The sequence below is a fragment of the Eubalaena glacialis genome, chromosome 3, assembly GCF_028564815.1.
Source record: "Eubalaena glacialis isolate mEubGla1 chromosome 3, mEubGla1.1.hap2.+ XY, whole genome shotgun sequence".
Classification (NCBI taxonomy): Eukaryota; Metazoa; Chordata; class Mammalia; order Artiodactyla; family Balaenidae; genus Eubalaena; species Eubalaena glacialis.
Genome location: NC_083718.1, coordinates 35,591,706 through 35,605,100, shown reverse-complemented (window position 1 = coordinate 35,605,100; position 13,395 = coordinate 35,591,706). Strand labels below are relative to the sequence as shown.

General features: G+C 45.5%; 1 long non-coding RNA gene across 1 annotated transcript in view; it reads left to right on the top strand.

The window, feature by feature from the left end:
• The window catches only part of LOC133087846 (uncharacterized), a 40,630-nt gene extending 27,959 nt beyond the window's left edge, over positions 1–12,671 (top strand). The window contains exons 3-5 of the long non-coding RNA XR_009700453.1: positions 11,200–11,232; positions 11,954–11,985; positions 12,518–12,671. This is a non-coding gene — a long non-coding RNA (uncharacterized LOC133087846). The remainder of the gene's footprint in view (positions 1–11,199; positions 11,233–11,953; positions 11,986–12,517) is intronic.
• Positions 12,672–13,395: the final 724 nt, after the last annotated feature.

Sequence of the window (13,395 nt, the reverse complement as noted above, 5' to 3'; positions counted from 1 at the left end):
CTGGGGCAACCCAGGGCGAGTGTGTGACCCAGAGGCTCACCCCCCGCCCCACCCCCGCGCAGAGGATCCATCTGCTTGTCTCTTCTCATCTGGGAGCCCGCCTGAGCATTTCATGTCTGCATCAATGTTAACTCACCAGCACCTCAGAGGGACTTGACCAGTAAGTACCCTCACCTCAGAGGGCTGGGTCTGCAGCCCAGAGGAGTTAGGTGACTCTCCAGCAGTCAGGCAAGGGAAAGACAGCACAAATTCCTGGCAGGATCTTCCTGCTCAGCCCCCATTCTCTTACTCTGCCCTGCCCCATGATACGAAGAACAGGAGCACAGACTTCTGGAGAAGAGAGGTGTCACAAACTCAGGCAGGAAAGATCCAAGAATCCATGTGGTTCACCCCTGCCTCTCGATGAGATTAGGCTGAAATCCTGTGGATCTAGCTGACCCCTGCAAGTACAGGAGAGGCATCTCGGATGGGATGGGGAGGAAGAAGTGGCAGCCAGGGGGTCCTGGGGGACTTTGTAATTTTTGTTCTGTTTCTTTAACTCGTCCATGATTGTTGCCCTTGGGCCTATCCTTCTGCTTTCCCCCCTCCCCCTCTCTTCTTGTTAAAAGTCTGTGGTTTGACCGCTTCAAAAAGTGGCAGCCACTCCCAGATTTTATGGTTCTGAAATGTCAAGACCAGTTGGGAGTTTTGTTTTTCTCCTAAAGAGTAGGATGGGGAAGAGCCCTAGAGCATCCTAGCTTCAGGGAACTCCTGAGCCTTAGGGGAAAAAGTTGACAGGTTTCTGTCTTTTCCTGTGGTCTCTGTTGATTCTTCTTCTTCTTTTTTTTTTTTTTAACATCTTTATTGGAGTATAATTGCTTTACAATGGTGTGTTAGTTTCTGCTTTATAACAAAGTGAATCATTTATACATATACATATGTTCCCATATCTCTTCCCTCTTGCATCTCCCTCCCTCCCACCCTCCCTATCCCACCCCTCTAGGTGGTCACAAAGCCCTGAGCTGATCTCCCTGTGCTATGCGGTTGCTTCCCACTAGCTATCTATTTTACGTTTGGTAGTGTATATATGTCCATGCCACTCTCTCACTTTGTCACATCTTACTCTGCTGATTCTTAATGATGCAAAGGTCAGAATGGAACAGAGAGGAATGGCCTGGCAGTGACTACCTTGGGCGGAAGGAAGGAGGAGTGATTGGCAGAGGGTGCCTGGGAGCTGGCAACGTTCTATTCCTTGACCTAGTGAGTGGTTATGTGGGTGTTGCTGACCTTGAGCTATACATTCGTGTTTTGTGCATCTTTTAAAAAAAAAAATTTATTTATTTATTTGGCTGAGTGAGGTCTTAGTTGCGGCATGCGGGATCTTTTGTTGCGGCACTCAGGCTTCTCTCCAGTTGTGGCATGAGGGCTCTAGAGTGCACGGGCTCACTAGTTGCAGCGTGTGGGCTCTCTAGTTGTGGCGTGCGGGATTTAGAGCACGCAGGCTTGGTTGCCCCGCGGCATGTGGGATAGAACCCACGTCCCTTGCATTGGAAGGCAGATTTTTAACCACTGGAACACCAGGGAAGTCCCCTGTTTTGTGCATCTTTATGTATGTGTATTGTTATATTTCACAACAAAAAAGCTTAAAGAAGAACAATCCTGGCTTACGAGTCAGAATATCTGGGTTCATCCTCGGCTCTTCCACTTATTTGTCATGAGATCATAGTATAGTCAACTTAATCTCTCTGGTCCTCAGTTTCCACATCTATAAAATGGGGTCAACAAACCTTAAAGCTCTCAGGGTGGCTGTGAGGGTTGAGTGAAAAACTTGTGTATTGTTGGTACCCAGTAAACTATAAAGCGTGATTCACATGTAAAATATTATTTTATTTTATGGAGAGTCAGATAAGGGTGGAGGTCAGCAGGAGAGCAGAGGCTGCTGATGGGAACTGGGCCAGCCAAGGAAAGGTCAGCAGCCATGCTTCGGGTTTGCGGGGAGGATGGAGGTATTAGTTTCCTAAGGCTGCCAGAACAAATTACCACAATCTGGGTGGCTTAAAACAACAGAAATTTATTCTTCCACAGTTCTAGAGCCTAGAAGTGTGAAATCAAGGTATTGGCAGGGCCACACTCCCTCTGAAGGCTCCAAGGAAGAGCCTTTCCTTGCCTCATCCTACCTTCTCCTGGCTCCCCATAGATCTTGGATTTCTTTGGCTTGCAGCTGCGTCACTCCCATCTCTGCCTTCATCTTTACACCATCTTTTTCTTTGTGTGTCTCTGTATCCAAATCTCAGTCTCCTTTCTCTTATCAAGTTGGCCCATTGGATTTAGGGCCAACTCTAGTCCAATATGACTTCATCTTAACTTGACTACATCTGCAAAGACCCTATTTCCAAATAAGGTCATATTCGCAGGTACCAGGGATTAGGACTTCCACATATCCTCTTGGGGGACACAATTCAACCCATTGCAATGGAATTCTGGATGGAGAGATAGAGAAACTGGACTCAGGCCCCACTTCTACCACTTTGTGGACTTGGGCACTGGCTTCTTCAGCCTAAATGAGAAAATAAGTAGGAAATTAGAATTTGTTAAATGCCTGTAACGTGGTGTAAGGGCATTGTGAGGTTGACAGTGTCATCCTTATTTTGCAGATAGAAAGATTGAGGCTGGGAAAGGGCATGGAAGTTACCCAATCCCACTGCTAGTAAGAAGGGTCTTCTGGGATGTGAGTGGGGAGGAAGTGCATGGTGACCCCTTCTGGTGCTCAAATTCAACAAGTCAAAGCCATGTGATTTTATAAAACACCAGAGGGTTTATTCCTGGTCCCCAAGTGAATCAAAGGATAGGAAGTTAAAAAATAAACTGTAGTTGAACTCAGAACCCAGGACTTACACTGCCTTGTGGAAATGATTATGAGTGTAGACCCCTGAGAGAGGACGCACAGCTGTGTAATTCCCTCTGCTCAGTGGCCAGCTCAGCACAGAGTCCTGCATTGGTCATGTGACGTGGGCTGTAGAGGACAGGACAGATTCAAGTCTCTGCTCTGTCTGCAACTATAAAAGTCCACAGCTCCCACCCCAAAGTGCCCTGACCCCTGACTGGGCTATGGCATAGGTTCCTATCTTGGTTATAATGTTGCTGTTGGATTGTCTGTGGGTGGTTGGCCTGTCCATGTGTCCCCCTCAGACTGAGAGATCCCCAGAGACCATCTGGTAAGCATTCAGCACAGCTCACTGTTCAGGTACCTTTCAAATGTAAGCACTGTGCTAGGGATATAGACAAGGGTTGGTTTTCCCACTCCAAGGAATTGGCCCAATTTTCCGTCAGACATTCTCTCCTTCTAACCCACTGGCCAGCTCCTTCCCAGGGATCCAGCTCCCTAGCAGGTGAGGATTGATCTTCTTTTGCTCTGACCATTTTCTGGGGCCACAGATGCAGCTGCCAACACTTCTGGTCACAGCTCCAGGTGCAGAGGAAAGGAAAAAATGATGGTGTTTGCTCATTTAACAACTTTGAATAGAACTTTTCAGAAGGGCCTTTGGCTGGCTAGTGGTCTAGCAGCCAGCAGAAACTAATGCCAGGTATAGCAATAGCCTGGAGAAGTTGTCCCTTCCAGCCTCTCCCTTGCAATATGCCGGTCCCCTAGAGAAGACTAAAGATGTTCCAGTGTTTTCTCCCTACCTCCTGGGCTACACTGGATGTGCCCAAAGGAACAGTGGCTGAAATCAGAATTCTGGAAGGCCCCTCGGATCAATGGCTCTCAAACTTGAATCTATCTCAGAATCACCTAGGGCAGTGGTTCTTAGAATTTTGTGTGCACCAGAATCACCTGAAGGGCTGTTAAAACACAGATTGCTGGGCCCCATCTCCAGAGTCTGTGGTACAGAGGGAGAATTTGCATTTATCAGAAGTTCTCAGGTGTTCATGATGCCACTGGTCTGTGACTACCCTTTAAGAATACTGGTATAGGACCAGAATCTCAGGCCCCAGTCCAGGAGATTCTTAGTGAGAATAAGGTAGGGCCCAGGCATCTGTATTTTTAACAAACTTGCAGGTGATTCTGAAGCACAAGGTTTAGGAAATCAATGCCTTAGAGCTACATTGTAAGTCAGGGCTTAGGACTCCCAAAGACACACTCAAGGGATACTGAGGAAGTGGACTTTGAGTACAGTTAGGGCAAGGACAGTGTCATATACATAGACATCTCTATATGTATTTGGCAGCAAGCAGCATGAAAGAGGTGTGAAATGAGAGTTTATTGCTGAGTGAAAGCTAGGACTTCCCCTGGGGTAAATGGAGATCACGCACTTTGTTTTTTTAATGAGGGAGACATTGAATAAAGCTAGTGGTCCTGGTTACATTCTGGGACTTTGCTCAGCCTGATTAGAGGATATTTCCCACTTTGGATTAAGAACCAGATAAGATTCTTGTATCTTCTTTCTCTACCAAATTCTCCTCTTCCTAAAATAGGTAGAATAATGTCAATATCCCTCTGAGATTAGGAGGGAATGGGAACTCCCATGCCAGGTCTGAAGAATTGGTAGTGACTCTCTGGAGCTCTGAGTCAAGGGGGGGATTTAAGTCTGACCTCAGCAGAAAAAGTAGGAAAGAGTGATGTGATTGATTAACAGTGGCTACCACGGGTGCCTAGTGAGGATCAGCTGTCCCTGGGCAAGAGCAGGAGGGCTGGGTAGCTGGCAGCCCCCAGAGGCAGGGGTTTACCAGGCTGAGTCTTTACTATAATTCTGGTGGAGAGGCTGAGATCTTCAGGATGTGAGGAACTGGGCCTCAGGATGCGAGGAAGAAAGCTGGTTGTCAGAACTGGGGCCTGAGGTCAGAGGTGGATGAACAGGCAAGGGCTTGATGCACAAATCCAGGGCTCCAGCACCTTTAATCCCTCTTGCCCAGGTCCAGGACTGGAACACCAGACTGTGTTGGGGCCCCTGAAGGAGTGGGGACCAGGCGAGGTAGCCTGCTTCGGCAGCCTGGACTGACTCATTCTGGAAAGAAGACAAATTTGGGGCTCCTGAGTCCTGTTGGCAGTGCTGACCTCTCGGCCCTAACCTCATCCATCCAGGCTCTGCTGAGGGACTGGCCAGGCCTGGACAAGTCATTTGGAGGTGTCTGAGATCAGAAGAAAAAGAAAATAGCCCATATCTGGGAGATGCATTAACTTTCCACCCTGTGTTCTGGCACCTGGTTTTCCACTGGGGAAATTCATGGGATGCCGCTGCCTCCTTCCTGACCTCTGTGGCCCTGGCTGGGCCTCCTGGCCTTGTTGCTTCCTCTCATCCTTCAGAAGATGACCGTGCATCCATTCAGGCAAAGCTTAACACCCAAGATCTCCCACCCCCCCACCCCGTCCAGCCTCCGGTACTTGTACAACCCCGGTTTCTGCTATAAGTCTGTGCACATTCCTATCTGAGGACAGAAGGGGTCGTGATGGGCTCACAATTAAGTCCTGGAACCGCAGTGTGGAGCCAGTTAGTATGCAAGGCCCAAACAAATGTTGTGTGGCAGCCTGCGGAGGAGCCAATCTGGCCCCAGGGTTTCTGGGCTCTGAGTAGAGCTGGCTGAGGAGAGGGAGCAATAGGAAGGTAGCCCCTTACATCCCACCTAACGTAACAAGACTGTGCAGAACAGCCCTGGACTGGCACCCAGACGTAAAAATCACCCCTAAGAGCATTGCCTCTGCCCAGGCTGGCTCCCTGAGAATTCCCTCATTTCTTCACCAGCAACCTGGGGCCTCTGTCAGTTTCCCTCTCCTCCTCACTGTGCCACCACCTACCCTCCCCCAGTACAGTCGGAAAGTGGCCTTTTCAGCTCCCCTTCTCTGGCTCCCTCCCACCCTCCAAACCACAAGCACACAAGTACACAGGTCTTTCTGTTTAAAGACGTCTCTACGTGGAAACAGACAGGAGGTAACAGAATTGTAGAAAATATCCCCAAAGGTTTTATAAATTTTTTCTACCAGGAAAGAATTTCTACTGGGCAGTGGCTGACTCACAGTGACACAGCAGGCCAGTGATGCTTGGGGACACATCTGCTCCTCTTAACAGGGTTATATATTCCATGCAATCAGGGACAATGCACGGTCCTCAATGATCCACAGGGTCTAGTGGTGCCTGCACACAGTAGGTCCCTCATTCATTTTTTTTCAACAACACTTATTGAGAGTCCTTAAGTGCCAAGCATAGGGACTACATTGATAAACAGGACTGTGGAGTCCCTGCTTTTAAGGAACACATGGCTGAAGAAAGAGATGAACATATATCATTGCAAAAGAAGATGTCATCATAAGCCCTGTCAGGGTGGAGAGTTACTAATTCTTTTCCAGAGAGCCTTGAAGGATCAGGAGGATCTTGTCAGGTGTTGATGCAGAGAAAGGACATGGCAGACAAAGGGAGCAGTCTTGACCATTCCTCAGACGCGTGGATGGGCCAGCAGGAAGTTATTACCAGAGTGGTCAAACTGAATGGGGAGGCTGTTCTTTCTCAGCACCCCCTCTCTGACCCCTTTGTTTGTCCTCCTCTTATTAGTGTGGCAGGGATTAGTGACAGGTGGGGAAGATGGAGCTCAATGGTCTTTCCATCTTCCTCCCAGCTCTTCTCTAGACTCCTTCTCCCCTTTCAACCCCCCCCCACCTATTAAACAAGGAGAGGGGGCCAGTTAGGGTAGGGCAACTGTATGGTATAGTGGCTCAGAGCAGAGACTTTGGAGTAAGACTGTCTGAGATCAAATTTAAGTTTTCCTACTTACTAGCTATGTGATCTTAGGACAACCCCCTCTATGTGTCAGTTTCCTGATGTATAAAATGGAGATAATAGTAGTGCCTACTTCAGAGGGTTACTGTGAGAAGGAAATAACATGTAAAGCACTTAGAAATAGTACCTGCCACATGGAGAGTAGCTATAAGTGCTAGCAATCATTACTAATCCCACCTCTATTACTATTGTTACAGGATTCTAAGTTATGATATCTCAGGGTCTCTTTGGAGTATCTCTCATTCCAGATTCCGTAGAACTGATACCCTTAAACCAGTAATCCCCAAACTTTTGTGTGCATCTGGATTACCTGAAGAGCTATTGGTGCAGTCATGGGGGTCTCTATCTCAGGAGATTCTAATTCAGTGGTTCTGTGTTGGGGCCCAGGAATTTGTAATTTTATCAATCTCTCTGGGTGTTTCTGATGAACACCAAGGACTGTGAACTTTGCAGAGGCTGATTGTTTCCTCTTTCGGGTTTAGGGACTGGGCATTCTTGTTCTATTGCGCCTGACCCTCAGGGCTGGATTAACTGGGTACTTTGTTACCTTAGAGAAGCATACCTGGGGAGGAGATTCGAATGTATTTGCATCTTGTTAGCAATCAGGAAGGGATATGGACAATCTGAACAAAGGGTTTATTTGTTATAGCACTTAGGAGTGAGGGTAGGACTTCCAGGGACCCAAGCCTGAGAGACCTTGATTAAATGTGAAGGAGGGATGGTGCAGCAAGGTCTAGGTTACAAAAGGAAAGTCTTTTCTTGTCCAGGGGTCCAGGAGAAGAAGAAGAGGACCCGGGGATGCTAAGGTGGGGCAGAGCGGAGGTATAGACCAGCCCTAAGCCAGGGAAGCTGAGATGCAGATCCTGGGAAGGACGAGCAGTCGTTCCACTGACTTCTTGTGTCCCCTGGCCAGCTATCTCCTTTTTCCTCTTTGCAACTTCAACATTTTGACCCTGTATTGCTCCTGTGTTTCCTCCCATTTCCTGTTAAGAGGAGGATCTTGCCTCTTTGTGGAGGAAGGCCAGAGAAGACCTTCAAGAAATACCAGGCCCTAGAAAGAAACAGCATACATTGATTCAAATGTTAGCTGAGGAGAAGCAGCTGCCTTTCATATCTGCACCAACAAATGTTAAGCAAATCAATCACCCTTCAGGGCTGCTTCTCGGGGAGGAAAAGGAAGGGAATTATGATCTAAGGCCAGGAGTCTTAGTTGACTTTGGTGCATTTCAATGGGGAGAAAACTTTTAGTTAAAAGCTGTTTTAGTGCTGATCCAAAGGAAAATTGAGCCAAGTGAACTACAAAGTAATTTCTGACCTTGGAAAAATGGAAGGCAAAATCCAGCTCCCCCTAAGCACCCCCTCCCCAGGCCTAGAGAGAACACTGAGTTGATTATTGCTATGCCTGCAGGTTATGTTCACTCCAGTAAGATAGTGTTTACCAAGCTGTGGCTTCAGAGGTAGCATGAAAGGTCTAGAAGGGGTTGAGGGGCCTTCACAGTGAGTTCCATGACTGCTTCCAACTCTGCTCAGCTCCAGCTCCCTCTCAGCCACAGGCTGCCACTAGGGAACAGCAGTGATGCTTTCACTTCTTCGGGGCCTTTCATGAAGGAGAGCTGCTAAGGGTTTAGGCCCTGGAACTCCCTCAAATATGTATGCCTGTCATTTCTGGTAATGTCTATTTCATATCTGTCATTCCACTTCAAAAATTTTTTAAACATTTCATATATCATGACTTCATATTCTGTATCTGATAATTTCAATACCTGAAGCTCTTGTTGGGAGGCAGGGGGCTACATTTGTTGTGGTGGTTTATTTCTTGTGTGTTTACTGATCTTTGATGGCGAGCTCATATTTGATTTTTATTTCTGAAAAACCTAGAGAACTAAAATGAAGATTCTTTTCTCAGTGAGAATTTGCATTTGCTTTTGATGGAAGCTAGGACCACTACGGACCACAGAAAGCTTTATACCCTAGTGGATCCTTGGCTAAACTTCAGGGTCTTGGGTTCAGCTCCTCCACTTTGCTGATGGCCCAAGGCTTAGTCTCCTAAAAGCAGCCCTGATATCAGCATTTATCCTCTGGGCAACCCTCACCTTTTACTTATGCTTAACCATTCACAGAACTGGTTTTAGTTCATGGTTTATAAGGTCTTTTTTCGTCCTTGTAGAATTGTTTATTACAAGTCTGGCACTGAAATAACAATTATGTTTTGTATAGGATCTAGTTGTTTTGTAGCAGAAATCTTCAGAATTTTTAGTCCCTCAAACTGCTGCATTATGAAGTCAAGATTTAAATTTGTATCCTGTCTCTGACATGTGCTAGCTGCATGGAACTTAACCTTTTGAGTCTCAATTTGACTCTCTGTGAAAAGATGTGTAAAAATACCTCGCAGTTGTTCCCATCCATTTCCCACTGCCACACACTGCAAATTGTAATGGATGACATTCACATGAATGACACACCAGATGTTTATAATACCTAAAACAATTTTGCAGGGAAGTAAAGCACTACAATAGTCTGTATTTGTTACAACTATTAATGTATGTGAGATGTAGTTACTACAAGCACAGATAAGATAAATCTCGTGTTATGTGAAATTTGCCTACCTTTACTAATTTTTCCCCCCACCCAAAATGGCATTTTGGAACAGAAATCAGCGAAAGACTTATTATGTGATAACCTTGATTCTGTTTTAATTCTAACACAATATAAAAAATGTAAATAATTTGAAAACTTTGGTATTCTAAGAGGTCTTTGTATAGCAAGGAGCTCATTCAAGCTGCTTTAGGGCATAGGCAGGCTGGTGGCTGCTCTGAAACCAGAAGGCTGTTGGGACTCAGCCACTTCTCTCTCCCTGTGCATGCCTTCTTTTCCTTATAGCCTCTGTTCACTCCCAGTTTTGCTTCCTCATAACCTCATCTTGCACACAACTTTCATGGCCTTTCCGTTCTCTATACCTTTCCACCTCAACATCCACTGTTAACTACCTCCTCCTTCCAATAGTTTCAACCTTGGATTTCTGAAAGCAACCATCTGAGGGTCCTGGTTAATCTTCTAGCCAGGGCTGGCTAGTCTGTGAATTGGCTGCCACTGGGTCACCTTTGCCCCAGTCAGCTGTATCTAAGAAGACAGAATCACAAAGTTACAGGGGCATTGGGCAGGGCAGTTTTCCTTAGAAGAAGTCTGTGGGTACGGTAAGCTTTCACTGAAGAAACACTTTACAGCTCTAGGGGAAACAAGGCAAAGGGTTTGTTACACCAGTGTGTCAGGACATGGTGATTATAACAAGCAAGGAGTACAGCAGCTGTTACACACACAGTGCGAAATATGTGAGTTTTCTTCCTGCCAGAAACTTTCCAACCCCAAACTTGTGAGGGCAGGTGGCTTCCTGAGGTTCTATTCCAGCTTTGGGTTTTCATGGAATGAACACATGCATCTGAAAGTATTCTTGGTAGTTGGGCCTTTGATGGACACCCGTTTTAGCCCTAACCCTCCAGGTGTCAGCAATAAGAAGAGGCACTGACTTCTCTGAAGTGACGCAGAGCCCTAGAGCAGAGTTGGCAAGACTAGGACAGTCTAACGGTTGACTGGGTGGACTCTGGAGCCAGACCACCTGGTGTGAATCCTGAATCCATCATTTACTAGCTATATGACCTTATCCAAGTGTCTTTACCTCTTTGTGTCTCTTTTTCCTCATATTTTAAGTAAGGGTAATAATTATCTTTAAACGGTTGTGGCAGAGATTAAATGAGTTGACACACACAAAGCCCTCATGGCACCATAACAATACCCAATAAACATAAGTTATTGTATTATTAAAACTACCAGAGGTCATCCTGATGATTGTATGCCCCTCCATGATCCTACTTCTAATTCACCTCAGAGAACTATGAGTCGTCTCCTCTTAGAATCACCTGGAAGAGAATTCACAAACACTTCAGAAAGGCCTTGTTATATCCCATGGCCCATAAAGAAGTAGAGACATTTCCCCCTGCTCATTCTGCTGCAACACAATCTCATGCCTTTTTTGTGTCTCCTTGTCCTCAGAAGGAAGAAGGGCATGGCCCCTGGCCCCTTGTCCATGTGCTAAAGGGATCCACAGCTAGAGACCAGCCCTTTCCCTTTGAACAGTGGTAAGAGGGCCACGATGTTTTAGAGGCAAATGGCAGCAGCTGGAGAGAGGGGAAGGGAAGCTTGATATGTCCAAACTTGCCCCTTCAGGGGCCATGGTCTCTCATCTTTCCTCTTACAACATTCCTTCTAAAGAATTTTTAGCTTAAACTTAATGATGAAATCCTGTCCCTGGATGAAATCAACCATCCTTATCATGACAGAAAAATGCAAATATCTGGTATTTTTCCATTACACATAGAGAAAACATAGGGAGTCTTAAAAAAGAAATGTTTGGGTGTTTTAATCCTTTCTTCAAAATGTTTCATTCCTCTCCTTTTAGAAGATGATGACGTTCTCCAAGCATTTCAACCAGGTTTGTGAAAGTCTCACTCCTGCTCACATGAATCACATCTGCATATGCAAAAATACAGACAGAGGAACACACAAACGTGATTTTATACGCATTCAAACACACAGGTATCTACAAAATGGCACTCACACATGCCTCTCTGCACACACACCACACACACACACACACATGAACCTGCAAACATTCAGCTTCACAATAGGTGGCTACACTACACCCTAACACATACATATGAACAAATAGAAACTAGTAAATAGAGCCATTTCTGCAGTGTTGTTGCCATATACAAGCATACTTCATTTTATTGTGCTTAACTTTATTGCATTTGCAGTTATTGCATTTTTCACAAATTGAAGGTTTGAGGCAACCCTGCACTGAGCAAGTCTATCAGCACCATTTTTCCAACAGCATTTGCTCACTTCATGTCTCTGTGTCACATTCTGGTAATTCTCTCAATATTTCAAACTTTTTCATTATTACTATATTTGTTATGATGATGTGTGATCAGTGGTCTTTGATGTGACTACTACTACTCACTAAAGCCTCAGATGATGCTTAGCATTTTTTTAGCAATAAAGTATTTTTTAATTGAGGTATGTACTTTTTTAGACCTAATGCTATTGCACACTTAATAGACTACAGTATAGTGTAAGCATAACTTTTATATGCACTGGGAAACCAAAAAATTTGTGTGACTCACTTTATTGTGATATTCATTTTATTACAGTGGTCTGGAACCCAGCCTGCACTATCTCCAAGGTCTGCCTGTACTGACACGGAGTGCATATACACATGCATCTTTGGTGTGGCTAATTCACTACCAGGTTTGGGGGTAGGAAAGAGAATTGCATCTTTTCAGGGAGGATCAGAAATCTAGCTGAATTCCTAAACCTGCTGGGTTCCCCATCTCCTCCTTCTGTCCTTGGCTCTCAAAGGAAATGGCTGAGTTTTGAACGGAACTGGGGCTGGAGGATTATTCCAACTCAGAATAGTGGATCCTTGAACATGGGCCCTTGAGAGAGTCCAATGGAGTCTAAGTAATGTCCACTATGAAAAGAGAAATGAATAACTCCACCACTGAAAACAAGTGTCCAGAAAACAGCAAGTTTATCCTGTGCTAGAGCCAAGGAGCAACCAGGTGCCAATTACATCCCTGGGGGAAGGGAAGGGCAATGCAAGCACAGACTGTGCCCTGTTGTAGGAGAGAGACCGGAGGCAGGAAGGGAGGAAAATCTGAATCTATAAGCTTTCTTTTTATATAAACCAGACTCATAAGTTTTCTTTATTTCAGCTGGAACTCACATCACAGCTGCCCTATTTACTTACCTACCGGCTGCATTCCTTAGAACCAGTTTTTTTCCTGTTCAAATGGAAACCAGGCAGAATTGGGAAAATATTTCTTCAGCCAGCTCCTCAGCACTGCTGTCTGAGGGAGACCATCTGACCCAGATGCCCTTCAAGTAAGTAAATACAGTTTTGCCCTCTCCCTGAGCAGAGGAGAGTGTACGAAAAAGGCAGAGAAAACGTTGTGTTCCAGAGGTGGGCTGATGCTGGGGTTGTTCTAACTGACTTCCCTCAGGTCCGTGGAGTCCAGTGGTGTGCTGGTAAATGTTTAACAACCAATTCTTGGGGCGGGGTGGGGGGCTGATTCGTAGTGCCTGCTGATTTCCATGGCCTATTTGGAACTACCAAAAGTGAAGTCCCTGAACATGGAGTTGGGAAGAGATGTGCACTGGCACTCCATTTCATAATATTTCTACCATCTGATACAATAGATGTACGTAACCTCCAGCACGTAAGTAATTATAAAACGCAGTAAGATAATTAGTGAGTGATGAGTGTTGAGTATTTATTACCTTTGTTTTTGTTTTCTTTTGTTTTCATTTTTTGGTTTCTTGGTTTTTTTGGCCGAGCCACACAGCTTGGGGAATCTAAGTTCCCTGACCAGAGATCGAACTTGGGCCCTGGCAATGAAAGAGGTAAGTCCTAACCACTGGACCGCCAGGGAATTCCCACCTTTGTTTTTAATATGATGTAATTGTCAGTTTTTATAATTTAATTTCAAATGATGTAGAATGCCTTTAACAACCTGCTCACAAAGTTCTGGAAAATTGAACAGTTAGTTCTTGCAGACCAGTGTGGGCTGCCTTTAGGGCACCACCGCTGGGA